Source organism: Oncorhynchus clarkii, chromosome 12, assembly GCF_045791955.1.
Source record: "Oncorhynchus clarkii lewisi isolate Uvic-CL-2024 chromosome 12, UVic_Ocla_1.0, whole genome shotgun sequence".
NCBI lineage: Eukaryota > Metazoa > Chordata > Actinopteri > Salmoniformes > Salmonidae > Oncorhynchus > Oncorhynchus clarkii.
This window is the reverse complement of record NC_092158.1, coordinates 26,527,238-26,543,750: the sequence shown is the minus strand read 5'-3', so window position 1 is coordinate 26,543,750 and position 16,513 is coordinate 26,527,238. Positions and strand designations below refer to the sequence as shown.

General features: G+C 44.2%; 1 protein-coding gene across 20 annotated transcripts in view; it reads right to left on the bottom strand.

Annotated features, from left to right (window-relative positions):
- Positions 1-16,513, bottom strand: part of LOC139422951 (RNA-binding protein Musashi homolog 2) — a 351,371-nt gene that overhangs the window by 115,020 nt on the left and 219,838 nt on the right. The window lies entirely within an intron of this gene.

The window sequence follows — 16,513 nt, the reverse complement described above, 5'->3', positions numbered from 1 at the left end:
GTTGGTATGAGTGACCTGAGACACCTCACCCCTCCACACCCCACCTCACTCCTTCTCACCCCACCGCCACACCAACCAGGGCCTTCAGTCTTACACTATCTCCTGTATTAATGAGATGATATGGAGGGCCCCTCTTTGTGCACTTTTAAAAATAAGACTTTTAAATTCTCCATCCATCTGAGACCATGGACCATGAGATCTCGTTAGGGGTAGATTGGGGAAGGAAAGGCAATAGAGCGAGGGAAGGAGAAGATATGTAGAGGAGTAATATCATTACGAGAGAGGGGCAGGAAGTAGAGAGAGGGACAGGAAGTAGGGAGAGAGGAAGCTAGAGGTGGAAATCACTGGACTCTTTATCTGTGCTTTCCTCTGTACTTTTTCCTCCATTCTGCTTTAAATGTCAGCTCTGCAAGCTGTTCAAATGAGAATGTGTATGTCTCCCTGTCCGTCTGCAAAGCCCTGCCACTCAGCCCTCCTGCATCACATGACTGGGGTGGAAAAGTGGCACATAAAGACCACATAGACCTCCTGGCCAAGAACAGAACAATCTACAAAAAGAAAATGACTCAAAAAGTGGAAGAAACTACTCATCCTGCCTACCTACAGAGTATGTTGTGATCAGTGTTGCCTTATTAGACTTTGACATTGTTGATACAATCTTGTTCATAGAATATGCTAATATGATGGGTGCATTAGAGAGATGGGTGCACTCATAGTGGATTAGAGAACTCTATACCACTGTGATATGAGTACTGTCCTAATGTCTGTAATGTACCCCCTCTCTCTATCTCTCTATTTCTCTCTCTCTCTCTAAATGGCATGTTGTTTTTGCCGTATCACTGACTCCAGAGAGAGAGAGAGAGAGACTCCAGGGCTGAGAGGGGTGCAGCAAGAGCCCTTAGGTGATCCTCTCACTCACAAACATGAGAAGCAGGTTGAGGTAGTGAGGGGGGGAGGGACTCCTGATCTCTCCAAAACAAACGTCTTACACCCAGGCTGATTATCTTTTATAGTTTACCTTGCATTACCTTGTAGCTTGTAATCCTCAAAATGAAGGTAACTGTAATGAAGGTGGTGCTGCAACACAGCACTTCAAGACTTATCAGGGAGGACAGTGTTTTAACGGAGTCCTAGTAACCACCCTGGAGATGATACACACTATCTACAGGGATACAAGAGATGACCATTGCTACTAGAGGTTGACCGATTATGATTTTTCAACGCCGATACCGATACTGATTATTGGAGGACCAAAAAAGGCCGATACAGATTAATCGGACGATTTTTGTTTATATATTTTTAATAATGACAATTTAAACCATACTGAATGAACACTTTTATTTTTAACTTAACTTAATATAATACATAATACATAATAATACATCAATTTAGTCTCCAATAAATAATGAAACATGTTCAATTTGGTTTAAATAATGAAAAAACACAGTGTTGGAGAAGAAAGTAAAAGTGCAATATGTGCCATGTAAAAAAGCTAATGTTTAAGTTCCTCAGAACATGAGAACATATGAAAGCTGGTGGTTCCTTTTGACATGAGTCTTCAATATACCCAGTTAAGAAGTTTTAGGTTGTAGTTATTATAGTAATTATAGGACTATTTCTCTATATACCATTTGTATTTCATATACCTTTGACTAATCAATGTTCTTATAGGCACTATAGTATTACCAGACTAATCTCGGGAGTTGATAGGCTTAAAGTCATAAACAGCGCTGTGCTTCAAGCATTGCGAAGAGCTGCTGGCAAACGCAGGAAAGTGCTGTTTGAATGAATGCTTACGAGCCTGCTGCTGCCTACCACCGCTCAGTCAGACTGATCTATGAAATATCAAATCATAGACTTAATTATAATATAATAAACACACAGAAATACGAGCATTATGTCATTAATATGGTCAAATCCGGAAACTATCATTTCAAAAACAAAACGTTTATTCTTTCAGTGAAATACGGAACCGTTCCATATTTTATTGAACGGGTGGCAACCCTAAGTCTAAATATTGCTGTTACATTGCACAACCTTCAATGTTAGGTCATAATTATGTAAAATTCTGGCAAATTAATTACAATCTTTACACAGTTCGCAATGAGCCAGGCAGCCCAAACTGCTGCATATACCATGACTCTGCTTGCACTGAATGCAAGAGAACCAGAAACCGTGGATAGATGGCAGCATTCGTGCAAAACTGAAAGCGGGAACCACTGCTTTTAATCAGGGCAAGGCGACCGGAAACATGGCCGAATACAAACAGCCTAGTTATTCCCTCCGCAAAGCAATCAAATAAGCTAAGCATCAGTATAGAGACAAAGTAGAGTCGCAATTCAACGGCTCAGACACGAGAGGTATGTGGCAGGGTCTACAGTCAATCATGGACTACAAAAATACAACCAGCCCCGTCGCGGACCATGATGTCTTGCTCCCAGACAAACTAAACAATTTCTTTGCTCGCTTTGAGGAAAATATTTTGCCACCGACACGGCCCGCTACCAAAACCTGCGGGCTCTCCTTCACTGCAGCCAATGTGAGTAAAACATTTAAAAGTGTTAACCTCTCATGTCCTGATGAAAAGCATGCCCAGAGTAAACTGCCTGTTAATCAGGCACAGAAGCTAGGATATGCATATAATTGGTAGATAGAAAACACTCTAAAGTTTCAAAAACTGTTAAACTCATGTCTGTGAGTATAATAGAACTGATATGGCAGGCGAAACCTCGAGGACAAACCCCCCCAAAAAAATATTCAGCCTACCATTGTTTTCAATGGCTGTCACTTTTATTATAAGGCAAAATCCTATCAGATTGCAGTTCCTACGCCTTCCACTAGATGCCAACAGTCTTTAGAAAGAGTTTCAAACTGTTTTTTTTTTTTAAATTAGCCAGAAATTGTAGTTTTTCTGGGTGGCTCCCATTTTGGCTGTAGTGTTTCCAAGCGCGTGGAAGAGAGCACGTTCTTTGGTATTTTTCTCCGGTGAAGACAATAATGATTCTCTGTCTTACATTTTATCGTTTATTTACGTATTAGGGTACCTACGGTTTGATTATAAATGTTGTTTGACTTGTTTGGAAAAGTTTATTAGTAACGTTTGGGATTCATTTTGTATGCATTTTGATGGAGGGAAACTGGGTGGATTATTGACTGAAGCCCGCCAGCTAAACTGAGTTTTTATGGATATAAAGAAGGACTTTATCGAACAAAATGACCATTTGTGATGTATGTGGGATCTTTGGGAGTGCCAAAAGAAGAATATCATCAAAGGTAAGGCATTTATTATTTCGCTGGTTGAAATATGCCTGGTTGAAATATGTTTTTCTAGCTTTTGTATGCGGGGCGCTGTCCTCAGATAATCGCATAGTGTGCTTTCAACGTAAAGCCTTTTTGAAATCTGACACAGCAGCAGGATTAACAAGAAGTTAAGCTTTATTTTAATGTATTACACTTGTGATTTTATGATAGGTAAATATGAATAATTCTCTAGTTTGAATTTCGCGCTCTGCAATTTTACCAGATGTTGGCCATGTGGGACACTACCGTCCTTCCCATAAGAAGTTAACCCTCGCAAGGTTGCTGGCCCAGACGGCATCCCTAGTCATGTCCTCAGAGCATGCGCAGACCAGCTGGCTGGTGAGTTTATGGACATATTCAATCCATCCTTATCCCAGTCTGCTGTTCCCACATGCTTCAAGAGGGCCACAATTGTTCCTGTTCCCAAGAAAGCTAAGGAAGGTAACTGAGCTAAATCACACTGGCCTAACCCATCTGGACAAGAGGAATACCTATGTATTAATCGATTACAGCTCAGCATTCAACACCATAGTACCCTCCAAACTCGTCATTAAGCTCGAGACCCTGGGTCTCGACCCCACCCTGTGCAACTGGGTCCTGGACTTCCTGACGGGCCGCCCCCAGGTGGTGAGGGTAGGAAACAACATCTCCACCCCGCTGATCCTCAACACTGTGGCCCCACAAGGGTGCGTTCTCAGCCCTCTCCTGTACTCCCTGTTCACCCATGACTGCGTGGCCATGCACGCCTCCAACTCAATCATCAAGTTTGCAGACGACACTACAGTGGAAGGCTTGATTACCAACAACGACGAGACAGGGAGGAGGTCCATATATTTTTATGTACATATTCTTATTCATTCCTTTACACTTGTGTGTATAAGGTAGTTGTTGTGAAATTGTTAGATTACTTGTTAGATATTACTGCATGGTCGGAACTAGAAGCACAATAATTTCCCTACACTCGCATTAACATCTGCTAACCATGTGTATGTGACAAATAAAATGTTATTTAAAGTGACACAATTTCCCTAGTTAATATTGCCTGCTAACATGAATTTCTTTTAACTAAATATGCAGGTTTAAAAACATATACTTGTGTATGATTTTAAGAAAGGCATTGATGTTTATGGTTAGGTACATTGGTGCAACGATTGTGCTTTTTTCGCGAATGCGCTATTGTTAACACCCATTTGCCGAAGTGGAACTAGGCTGTGATTCGATGATAAATTAACAGGCACCGCATTGATTATATGCAACGCAGGACAAGCTAGTTAAACTAGTAATATCATCAACCATGTGTAGTTAACTAGTGATTATGTTAAGATTGATTGTTTTTTATAAGATAAGTCTAATGCTTGCTAGCAACTTACCTTGGCTCTTGGTTGCACTCGCGTATCAGGTGCTCAGCCTGCTATGCAGTATAATCGGCGTAGAAAAATGCAGATTACCGATTGTTATTAAAACTTGAAATCGGCCCTAATTAATCGGCCAAGCCAATTATTCGGTCGGCCTCTAATTACTACATTACCTTGACACTCTCTCCAACTACATAGACACGCTTCTGCCTCTCCTGCACAAGCATACACGTAAAGGTCAACTGGCCCCATGTAGGCTCAAACATGGATGGGTGAGTACAGATTCTACACAGATGTATCAAATCAAATCAAACTTTATTTGTCACATGCGCCGAATACATCATGAGCAGACCTTAACGTGAAATGCTTACTTACAATCCCTTAACCTACAGTGCAGTTCAAGAACGAGTTTAGAAAATATTTACCAAATAAACTAAAGTAAAAAATGATGAAAAGTAACACAATAAAATAACCATAACGAGGCTATGTACAGGAGGTACCGGTACCGAGTCAATGTGCGGGGTACAGGTTAGTCGAGGTAATTTGTACATGTAGGTAGGGGTGAAGTGACTATGCATAGATAATAAACATTGAGTAGCAGCAGTGGACAAAATAAATGGGGTGGGGGGGCTCAATGTAAATAACCCGGAGGCCGTTTGTAACTGGAGCCTTTTGGTCCTAGACTTGGCACTCCGGCACTGCTTGCCATGCGGTAGCAGAGAAAAAAATCTATGACTTGGGTCTGTGTTGGTGCGTTGTGTTGGTGTTTATGATAGTACTGTATGTATGTGTGCATTCTCCATTCCTGGCTGGCTTTTACATGGCTAAAGCCCGTCACATTAGGCCCTTTACGCTGCAGTCGTGATTTACCGCCAGCCACAATGATAACCAAATAGGCTATTTCTTATCATTCCCAGGTAAGAGGAGAAACGGCATGAACAAACAAATACACCTAACTGAAAGGAGAACCTCAGTGAGAGATCTGTCATCTCACACAGGAAATGCCACCGCCTGTCAACTGTCATCTGATTTATAGACGGGTGGGTTGTTAAACAAGAAGACTGATGTTTTCCTTCACAAGAAAAACCAAGTTTATTGAAAACATCCATTTGCACAATAAGCACTTGTTGTCTAACAAATGCATCTTTACAGTTGCTGGTTAGCTATTGACCAAATGTTTTGCCATAATAGCATTGACATAGGGTTGCAAAGCTACTGGTAATTTACCAATCTTCAGTAATGGCGGAGGTAAGGAAGGTGTTCAATTCTCTGGTGTCCAGGAGAGAGGCGGTTTGGAAGCTACTTCGGCTGCGTCAAGACTCCTGTAGTGTGACAGACTACGCCGTAGATTTCCGCACGTTGGCCACCGAGAGTGCCTGGAACCCGGAGTCCCTGTTCAACACCTTCCTTCACGGATTATAGGTGGGAATTAAAGATGAGCTCGCAGCCCGGGAGCTGCCCATGGACCTCGACTCTCTCATAGCCCTGACCATAAGGATCGATGGGCGGTTACGGGAACGCAGCAGGGAGAGGGGTCTGTTCCCGGCCACAAGCACTTGTCCATGGGTTGGTTCCCCTTCGCCTCCGGAGGTCTCCGATACCTGCATTCCCGAGAGGATCCGATGTCTCCCGAGTTCCCCCGGGAATCATTGAGGACTGTCACCTCGCCTCCTCCATGCAACTAGGCAGGGATAGATTGTCTTCTGAGGAACGTTTATGCAGACTGAGCTCCAAAAGTTGTATGTATTGTGGTACTTCAGGACCTTACATATCCACCTGTCCAGTAAAAGACCAGGCTCATCAGTAGGTACGCTGGTGGGCTATACAGGGAGTCTCCCATCTCCCATTACTCACACTCCTCTCCATGCTATCCTGCTGTGGGGTGACCGGTCTAAATCTCTCTGGGTGCTCATGGACTCATTTATTCCCTGTCTGGAGACCAAGATCATGGATGTGTACATTGAGGACTTTCTAGCTGCAGGTTTCATTCGTCCCTCCGCCTCCCCGGCCGGCGCAGGGTTCATCTTTGTGGAGAAGAAGGACAAAACCCTCTCCAGGGGGAAACCATTTTTTCAAAGTTGGACCTTTGGAACGCCTACCATCTGGTTCGGATACGGGAAGGAGACGAGTAGAAGACAGCCTTTAACATGGTTAGCGGGCACTATGAGTACCTGGTTATGCCATTTGGACTCACCAACGCTCCCGCAGTGTTCCAAGCCCTGGTCAACGACGTGCTCCGTGACATGTTGAACTGGTCCGTGTTTGTTTACCTCGACACCATCCTTATCTTTTCCCATCGGCTCAAGAGCATGTTCTCCAAGTCAGACAAGTCCTCCAGTGCCTCCTGGAGAATCAGTTGTTTGTTAAAGCTGAAAAATGTGAATTCCATCGCTCCACTATCTCTTTTCAGGGATATGTCATCGCTGCAGGGAACATTCAGATGGATCCTAACAAGGTGAGAGCGTTGGTGGAATGGCCCCAACCTACCTCCAGAGTGCAGCTTCAACGCTTCCTGGGATTTGCTCATTTCTACCGCCCTTCATCCGGGGCTACAGCACCCTAGCTTGCCCCCTCTCTGCACTCACCTCACCCAAGGTTCCGTTCACATGGTCCCCGGCTGCCGACCGGGCGTTTTCGGATCTCAAGCATCGGTTCACCACAGCCCATCCAGACCCGTCCCGTCAGTTCGTGGTGGAGGTCGACGCCTCCTTCAACCACTCCCTGTTCCTCACTGCCCCTTGTCCCATATATCTCTGGACTTTGTCACTGGTCTCCTTCCTTTCGATGGAAACACCACCATCCTAACAATAGTGGATAGGTTTTCCAAAGCCGCCCATTTCATTCCCCTTCCCAAGTTACCCTCAGCCATGGAGAGGGCCCAGCTCATAGTACAGCACGTCTTCCGGATCCATGGACTTCCGGTCGACATGGTTTCCAATAGTGGTCCTCAGTTCTCATCCCGATTCTGGAAGGCGTTCTGCACCCTCATTGGGTCATCGGCCAGCCTGTCCTCCGGGTTTCATTCACAATCTACCGGCCAGTCGAAGTGAGCCAATCAGGACCTGGAGACGACTCTTCGTTGCCTCATCTCTGCCAACCCCACCACCTGGAGCCAGAAACTTGTGTGGGTGGAGTACGCCCAGAAGACCCTTCCCCGCTCTGCCACTGGTTTCTTGGGTTACCAGCTCTTCCCTGAGCAAGAGGAAGAAGTCAGCATACCCTCGGTCCAGATGTTTGTCTGCCGCTGTTGGTGTACCTGAAAGAGAGCCACCGGATCCCGGCTCCCCGCTATCGTCCCATGCATAGGGTATAGCTTCCACTTGGGATCTGCCCCTTCCGGGTGGAGTCCTGTAAACTGTCCCCCACTTTATCAGCCCATTCCCCATCTCTAAAATCCTTAGCCCAACTGCCGTTTGTCTTCTGATTAAACTTTTGTCCACGGCCCTTTGTCTCCTGTTTCCCCTGTGTATTTATACCTGCATTTTCTGTTTGTCTGTTGCCAGTTTGTCTTGTTTTGTCAGGTCTTACCAGCGTGTTTCCCGTTTCTCCAGTTCTTGTTTTCTAGTCTTCCCGGTTACGATATTTATGCCTGCCCTGACCTTGAGCCTGCCTGCTTTTCTGTCCCTTTTTGACTCTGCCTTGGATTACAAACCTATGCCTGCCCTCAACCTGCCCTTGTGCCTGCCCATTTGCTATAATAAATATTCGGAGAACCGAACCATCCGCCTCCTGTGTCTGCATCTGAGTCATATCCTGAGTCGTGATACACATGGCAGCTTCTTGTCATTGTCCCTAGCTATCAGACCATTCAGAATCATAACACCACACAGCCTTCTGCCTCGTCGATGCGCACACATTATTTTTGTGACGTTGTCAGGCAACCCGTATCTGCTCTCTCATAGACTTCTTGCCATTTGGGAGTTTTATCATGTACTATATCATATACAATACTGCCGCTTTATACTGCATCGTACAGCTGAACACTGGAAAAGTGGTTATTTCTGAATTTCAATGTTGCAACTTGCGGAACATTGTCCACAGTGTTCATATCATCTCGAATAAACAGAACATTATTTTTATTATTTTACATCCAGAGTGCATCAAACATGATTTAGACCTTGTTGTCCCCTTAGTTCGAGCCATGGTGTATTTCTATTGTTGTTATAGTAACCTAACGTATCAGGCGTTTAATAGTCGCCTGAAACTAGATCCCCTACATACTGGTCTTGATGAGAAGAAAAAAAAAACATTTGTAGGAAGTTCTCTTCCGCACTGTTCAACCAATCCAGTGAATGTGGAGGAGAAGTTAAGATGGAGTGTCGCCTTGTTAATGTCCAAATGTGGAAGTCCATAGACTCTCTTTCCATTTCCCCTGAAAACCGGAACATCCGGATGTTGGGGACTCGGCAGAGGCTAGGGTTATAATAGTGTACAGTGCATGGCAGAAACAGGACACTAGAGACTGAGCGGTAATTGAGTTTTCATTTACGAGGGTACTGTATGACATTTTACTAGAGTAGAAATAGAGAATACATACAAGTTATTTCTGCTCGATAAAGCAGTATGCAAATTGTGTCTTGGTTCTTTGTTGTGGATGTGGTAGGGGTGGTGTGTACAGTATGTGTGTGTGTGTGTGTGTGTGGGGGGGGGGGGGGGGGGGGGGGGGGGGTGTAGTGTTGTAACACATGACTAAAACATTGCCCTATTGATGAGCTGGGTGGGGTTGCGGTGCTGCTCTCTCTCTCTATCTGTCAGGCAGGCAGCCTTAATGAAGCCATGATGTCATCCTGTCTCTCTGTGCTCTGACTCTGAGGCCGCTGGGTAATGGGTTTTAATACTGGGCTTTGTAACTGAGACCGCCTGTACTGACAGCATTAGTGTTGCTCTTGTCTGCTCTCAAGCCTACACTAGTTAAACATCACTGAACTGCTAGCATCATAAAAGCCTGCGGTGTTTGTGTGCACGTCCTCCTGTAACTCTAGCGCCTGTAATAGTTCCAAAAAGGGCCAAAGACACCTGATAGTGTACGTGTATTTTCAGGCCCTGATATATCAGGCTATAATCACACCCACTGCTACAACTCACAGTTCCCCCAACCTAATTCTTGATAACCGAATCCAATTTGGTGGGTACCCTAGAGTAAAAATCTAAACCCTTATTTATCTCAGAATTGAAGACAGTATAACTAATAGTAAAGTGAGAAGAAAGATTGCCAGCTTTTCTCTACTGTGCCACCCCAGACAGCAGTGTGAGATCTCTTTGTGTGTAATATGACATAACGTGGCCCCTGCCTAACCTTCCAGCTGCTCGCCCACATGCTACAGACCCTCTGCCATGACTGAACAGACGGCCAATCAATAAGACTTTCTCTAACGGCCACACGGACAACGCCTTCTCTTCTCCCAAGTGGGCAAATCAGAGAGGGTGGGGGAGGGTAAGTGAGTTAATGTGTGAGTAACTGCAGCCTGGTCTCCTAGACTAGATGTAACATAACAAATGAAAGTCAGGGACACTCAAATTAGTATGATATGTTACATTTGAGATGGTTACATAAGACAGAAGGTTACTAAAGGCAAATCGAAAGGAGGGTGGATGGGTCGTCGTATAACGCGAACGTCTAGCAACCGGAAGGTAACATGTTCGAATCTCATCACGGACAACTTTAGCATTTTAGCTAATTAGCAACTTTCCAACTACTTACTACTTTTTAGCTAGCTACTTTGCAACTACTAAGAATGTTAGCTAACCCGTCTAGCTATTTAACCTAACTCCTAACCCTAACCGTAACTCCTAACCGTAACTTTAACCCCTAACCACCCACTTAGCCACTTAGCAAATGTTAGCCACAAAAAAACTGGAATTCCATTTATTGCCATTTCGTAACATGTTGTACCAATTGCAATTCGTAACATATCATACGAATTGTAATTCGGAACATATCATACAAATTGTAACATATCATAGGGAATGGATGATGGACATCCACAAATTAATACATATCATACCAAACATAACATGTCATACTTATTTGAGGTCCAGGATTTTCCTTAACTATGTTACGTCTACTCTTGAGTCCAGGTTGGTGAGTGAGTGAGTGAGTGAGTGAGTGAGTGAGTGAGTGAGTGAGTGAAGGAGTGCAGCTGAGCTGCCTCTATCCGCCCTTAGCCCTCTCAAACCAAAGCAACAGCTGGCAGTGCTTTGAAACTAGCCTCAGCTCTCCAACTAGAGAGGATCTTTAGGATGAAAGTACAGAAAGACCAAAGTAAGTGAAACATCTGTGAGGGAAATAGTATATCAGATGTCTTGCTGTGTTTTTATAAAGTACTACTATGAAATTCATCCACCTTGATGTTCTATCCCTCCACCATCAAACCCACAGCCTACAGAGGTCAGTAGCCTAGAGAGAGCCCAGTGCATTAGGACTGCACCTGCAGCCATCTGATGATAAACACCTCTACCTAAATAACAGTTCCACCTCTCCACAGTCCAGACAGCCACCAGAAATATGCTCACATACTGTCTTTAAGATTACAGTTCAGAGGTATTTTTACATTTTCCCTCCATCATTCATCTTCACAGCCTACAGATGAACACTAGAGTACCCCAAGGGCCTGCTACAGGCCTATGGGCTGTGTGTAATGTATAATGTTGCATGGATCTTATTAAATATGAATACACTGTCCAAATCTTTAGACAGTCAATTGTGCAGAAACCCAAAACATCTGTGCAGAAACCCAAAATGTCCACCTTCTGAACCCAAACCCATCTCTAGGAATGAGGTGTGCTTACTGTGTGATACACTCAGGTGAACAGACCCCACTGTATCTCAATCACTCTCACACCCCTCCTTCCCTCCCTCACTCCCTCCGGTTTAATTCCCCTGGGATGCCAAGCAGAGCCCTTATCATCTCCACTCCTGTTAACGAGGCCCTTCATTAGCAAAGCCCATCGCCTTTCAGATTGCCTCGGTCGCCATGGCTACAGCAGATTGTTGTCACCATAGAGATCCTATTAAATTAGTATTCTAATTCCTAATTCTATGGCTGTCACTCAGTCGTGGACGTCTTTATCATTGACAAAACTTTTTTTCTGCCCCGTCTTCCTGTCTCGCAATATCTCCCACAAAAGACTGGCACCAGCTATCAGGTCAATACTTGGTATCGTTTGTGGAGAAAAAAGCTGTCTAGGTGGCTATATGAGATATTCCATGTCTCTAGTCCATTCTACCGCCGGTGACTATTCTTATCTGTATGCACAACCAAATCTTTAGCTTTATAAGAATTCAAGGGAGAGAAAATATCTTTCTCAAATGAGATTTAGATAGAATGGGCCAGATACTTGCATTGATATAAATTGTGATTTATAAACGCCTGTTATATTAAATCGACAGTGTAAAGTATTTGATAAAAAACACCTACTTGGTTTTCACATATAGGGTTGGTTAATGGGATTTTTCTTCACATAGACCTAAGGCTTCAGTAATCCTACATAAATATCAGCAAAATCTCATTATGGTGACATTTAAAAATGTGAATACAAATACCCTTACCCAATGTTCCATCTATCTTACACATACGACCTGTTGTCAATGCCCTAAAACTTTCTTTCTACATTTTATTACTTTGGAATCCAATTTGTGTAAAAATGGCTTCTCTCATATGTCATGACTCTCTATTCTTCTCTGTGAGACTGGAATAGCATAGCTCAGATCCCCTGCCGTCTCTATCCTCCATATGAAAATGTGAATTTGTTACATATATCTGACAGCTAACGCTTGATTTTCTCCTTTATTGAAAGTGACTGTGAAAGTAGCCTGGATCTAAAACATTGAAGACAATTTCACGTACGCTGAGAAAGTGATTACTCAATGGGTGGGTCCAACACGGCCTGATGGCAGAGAAAATCACAAGCACAAAACACAAACAAGCTAATGTGAGGGCTGCGAGGCAGAGGGTCAGTCACAGAGGGGAACCTGATGGGCAGCATGGCAGAGAAGCTGGGAGAGAGTGTGTATGCATTATATCCTAAAAACTACTGCTCTCCTTCTCCTACAGACTACCCACACTGGCTCTATGCCCATCCAAAGCTCTCTACCCACTAAGACACAACTTATGCTGCTGCTAAAATGATTATTGATTTGATTTACTACTCCATTACACTGCTGTCTATTGATTATTGATTGCCATTACCATTAGTATTTATCTATTTATCCTGCTGCTGGTCACTATTACTCCTGTTTACATGTATATATTACCATTAGTATTTATATTTATCCTGCTGCTGGTCACTATTACTCCTGTTTACATGTATATATTACCATTAGTGTATTACCCAAAGTATTTATATATTCCTGCTACCAGTCACTTTTCAGCCCTGTTTACATGTATATCTTACTAACAGTCTCTTTTTATGTATAAACCACCTCAACCACTCCAGTAGCCCTGCACATTGAATAAGGTACCTGTATATACTCGCATTATCGTGTTTCTAACTCACCTTGTAGTTCTTGTGTGTTTTTTATTTTGTATTCTATTTTCTATTATTATCTGTGTTATTATTAATTATTATCACTGCATTGTTGGGAAAGCGCTCTCAAGCTATGTACTGTTTTACACCTGCTGTACTCTGTGTAACATGATTCAACTTTGAAACTATCCCTCTATGTCAGAGCTGTGGAGGTGTGGTGAAACCGGGGCAATGACTCTTAAGACACACAGCGCTTTATTCAGGTGTCCTATCCCATTCTTTCTACACACACCTTCACCCATGACGTGTCTATGAGGCATTCTGTAAAGCCATCCGGCATCCTCTTAGTGTGGAAAGCCATTTGCAGTTAGCTACATTTCATCTCAAATTGTCAGATGAGATGAGCACTCTACTCGAGGCATAGCCACACATTCTATTTCTGCGCGGTGCACACATGTGGACTGTCTGAGTGCAGTAATGAATGCATGTGATCAGATGCAGGGTGGCCGTCATTTAGCTGATTCCAGGGATGGGAGGGCTTAAGTGGGTGCCTGCCAGGTCTGCATCCATCAGCCTGTAGTGATTCCCCCAGCACCTACTGCTCTGCCTGGATCTTATCTGTGTGTTTACGGCAGTTGTGTTGTGGTCCAGCCCTCTGTCCCACTGAGGTGTCAGTAAGACACAGGGCAGGTCTTCAGCCCCATCCGCCCCCGCACCCCTCCATCTGTCTGTCCGTCTGTCTATCCACACAATCCCCACATATATAAATATATATGTGACAGGCTTTGTGCTGTGGATGGGCGCCCGTGGCCTCGAGGCTCTGTGTCTCAGCCCAGCCCCGATAAGGCCTTCCATTGTCCTCTGGAGATAAAGCAGGCTGAAATCAAATCTGAAGGCTGAAAGAGGCCATTTCCCCCCTTCCTTCTCCCCCCTAGAGCTTATCTGTCATGGAGAGAGAGAGGGAAACGGGCAGCAATGGAAAGAGGAAAAAAAGCCCAGGTAATGCCGCCTCTCTTTCTCCTTTCTTTCAGACTGACCATCCTCTCCTCAGAGGCTGCTGTCTTGCCTTTCTCAGCAGTGTACCACGCAACGCAACAGGCTCTCTATATCCTTTCTTTATCGCACGCTCTTAATCCTCACTTAAAGATGCACTCTCAAACTTTTGTATAATTTCAGCCAGTAGTTTTATTAGTGGTGCTCACGAACCAAAAGTGGTCCCCGTTGTTTGTATACTATATCATCAAATTGTGTACTATGTCATCCATTTGTATGATATGTTACATGTGTATTTTTTGTGTGCAATTCGTATAATATGTTCCCGAATCTAATTTGTACTATATGTTACAAATTTGTCACGCTTAAGATCCTAGGTTTGCATCTTTAAGACTGGCATCTACAGAGCATACACCAACAGACTGACGTAGCATACACCAACAGACTGACGTAGCATACACCAACAGACTGACGTAGCATACTGACCAACAGACTGACGTAGCATACTGACCAACAGACTGACGTAGCATACTGACCAACAGACTGACGTAGCATACTGACCAACAGACTGACGTAGCATACTGACCAACAGACTGACGTAGCATACTGACCAACAGACTGACGTAGCATACTGACCAACAGACTGACGTAGAATACACCAACAGACTGACGCAGCATACTGACCAACAGACTGACGTAGCATACTGACCAACAGACTGACCAACAGACTAACGTAGCATACTGACCAACAGACTGACGTAGCATACTGACCAACAGACTGACGTAGCATACTGACCAACAGACTGACGTAGCATACTGACCAACAGACTGACGTAGCATACTGACCAACAGACTGACGTAGCATACTGACCAACAGACTGACGTAGCATACACCAACAGACTGACGCAGCATACTGACCAACAGTCTGACGTAGCATACTGACCAACAGACTGACCAACAGACTGACAGAGCATACTGACCAACAGACTGACGTAGCATACTGACCAACAGACTGACGTAGAATACTGACCAACAGACTGATGTAGCATACTGACCAACAGACTGACGTAGCATACTGACCAACAGACTGACGTAGCATACTGACCAACAGACTGACGTAGCATACTGACCAACAGACTGACGTAGCATACTGACCAACAGACTGACGTAGCATACTGACCAACAGACTGACGTAGCATACTGACCAACAGACTGACGTAGCATACTGACCAACAGACTGACGTAGCATACTGACCAACAGACTGACGTAGCATACTGACCAACAGACTGACGTAGCATACTGACGAACAGCCTGACGTAGCATACTGACCAACAGACTGACGTAGCATACTGACCAACAGACTGACGTAGCATACTGACCAACAGACTGACGTAGCATACACCAACAGACTGACGTAGCATACACCAACAGACTGACGTAGCATACACCAACAGACTGACGTAGCATACTGACCAACAGACTGACGTAGCATACTGACCAACAGACTGACGTAGCATACTGACCAACAGACTGACGTAGCATACACCAACAGACTGACGTAGCATACTGACCAACAGACTGACGTAGCATACACCAACAGACTGACGTAGCATACTGACCAACAGACTGACGTAGCATACACCAACAGACTGACGTAGCATACTGACCAAGTGCAAATAGGATGTAACGACCGTTGGTGGAAGAAGGTGAGGACCAAGATGCAGCGTGGTAAGTGTTCATCAATATTTTAATAAACTGAACACTAAATACAACAAGGAACAAAAGAAACAACCGAAACAGCTCCGTCAGGCGAAAACACACTAAACATAAAATAACTACCCACAACCCATTGTGGGAAAACAGGCTGCCTAAGTATGGTTCTCAATCAGATACAACGATCGACAGCTGCCTCTGATTGGGAACCATACCAGGCCAAACACAGAAATACAAAACCTAGACTACAAAACATAGAATGCCCACCCCAACTCACGCCCTGACCAAACTAAAACAGAGACATAAAAAAGGAACTAAGGTCAGGACGTCACATAGGAGGACATCATAAAAATTGTGTAGCTATGTACTATTTCTCTCATCATACTCTCATGCACTCCCCTCTTCATTTTAGTCTCAAGTCTCCTCCACAGTCTTATCTTGACTCACCCACTTGCCTTTACCTCCATGCTACCTTCTTTCTTTCTCTCTCTGCCCCCTCTCTCTCCACCTTGTCCTTCCTCATGGTGGTTGAAACCTCCACTCACCTGAGAGACTTGTTCTCATTAACCTTGTGCTCTGGCACTCAATAGGGCAGCATTTAAAGGCAAAACAGATTAAAAGGGTGTCAAGCCACTGCTTTATTTACTCATCCTGCTGCTTCTCTTCTCTCCTCTTCTTTCCTCT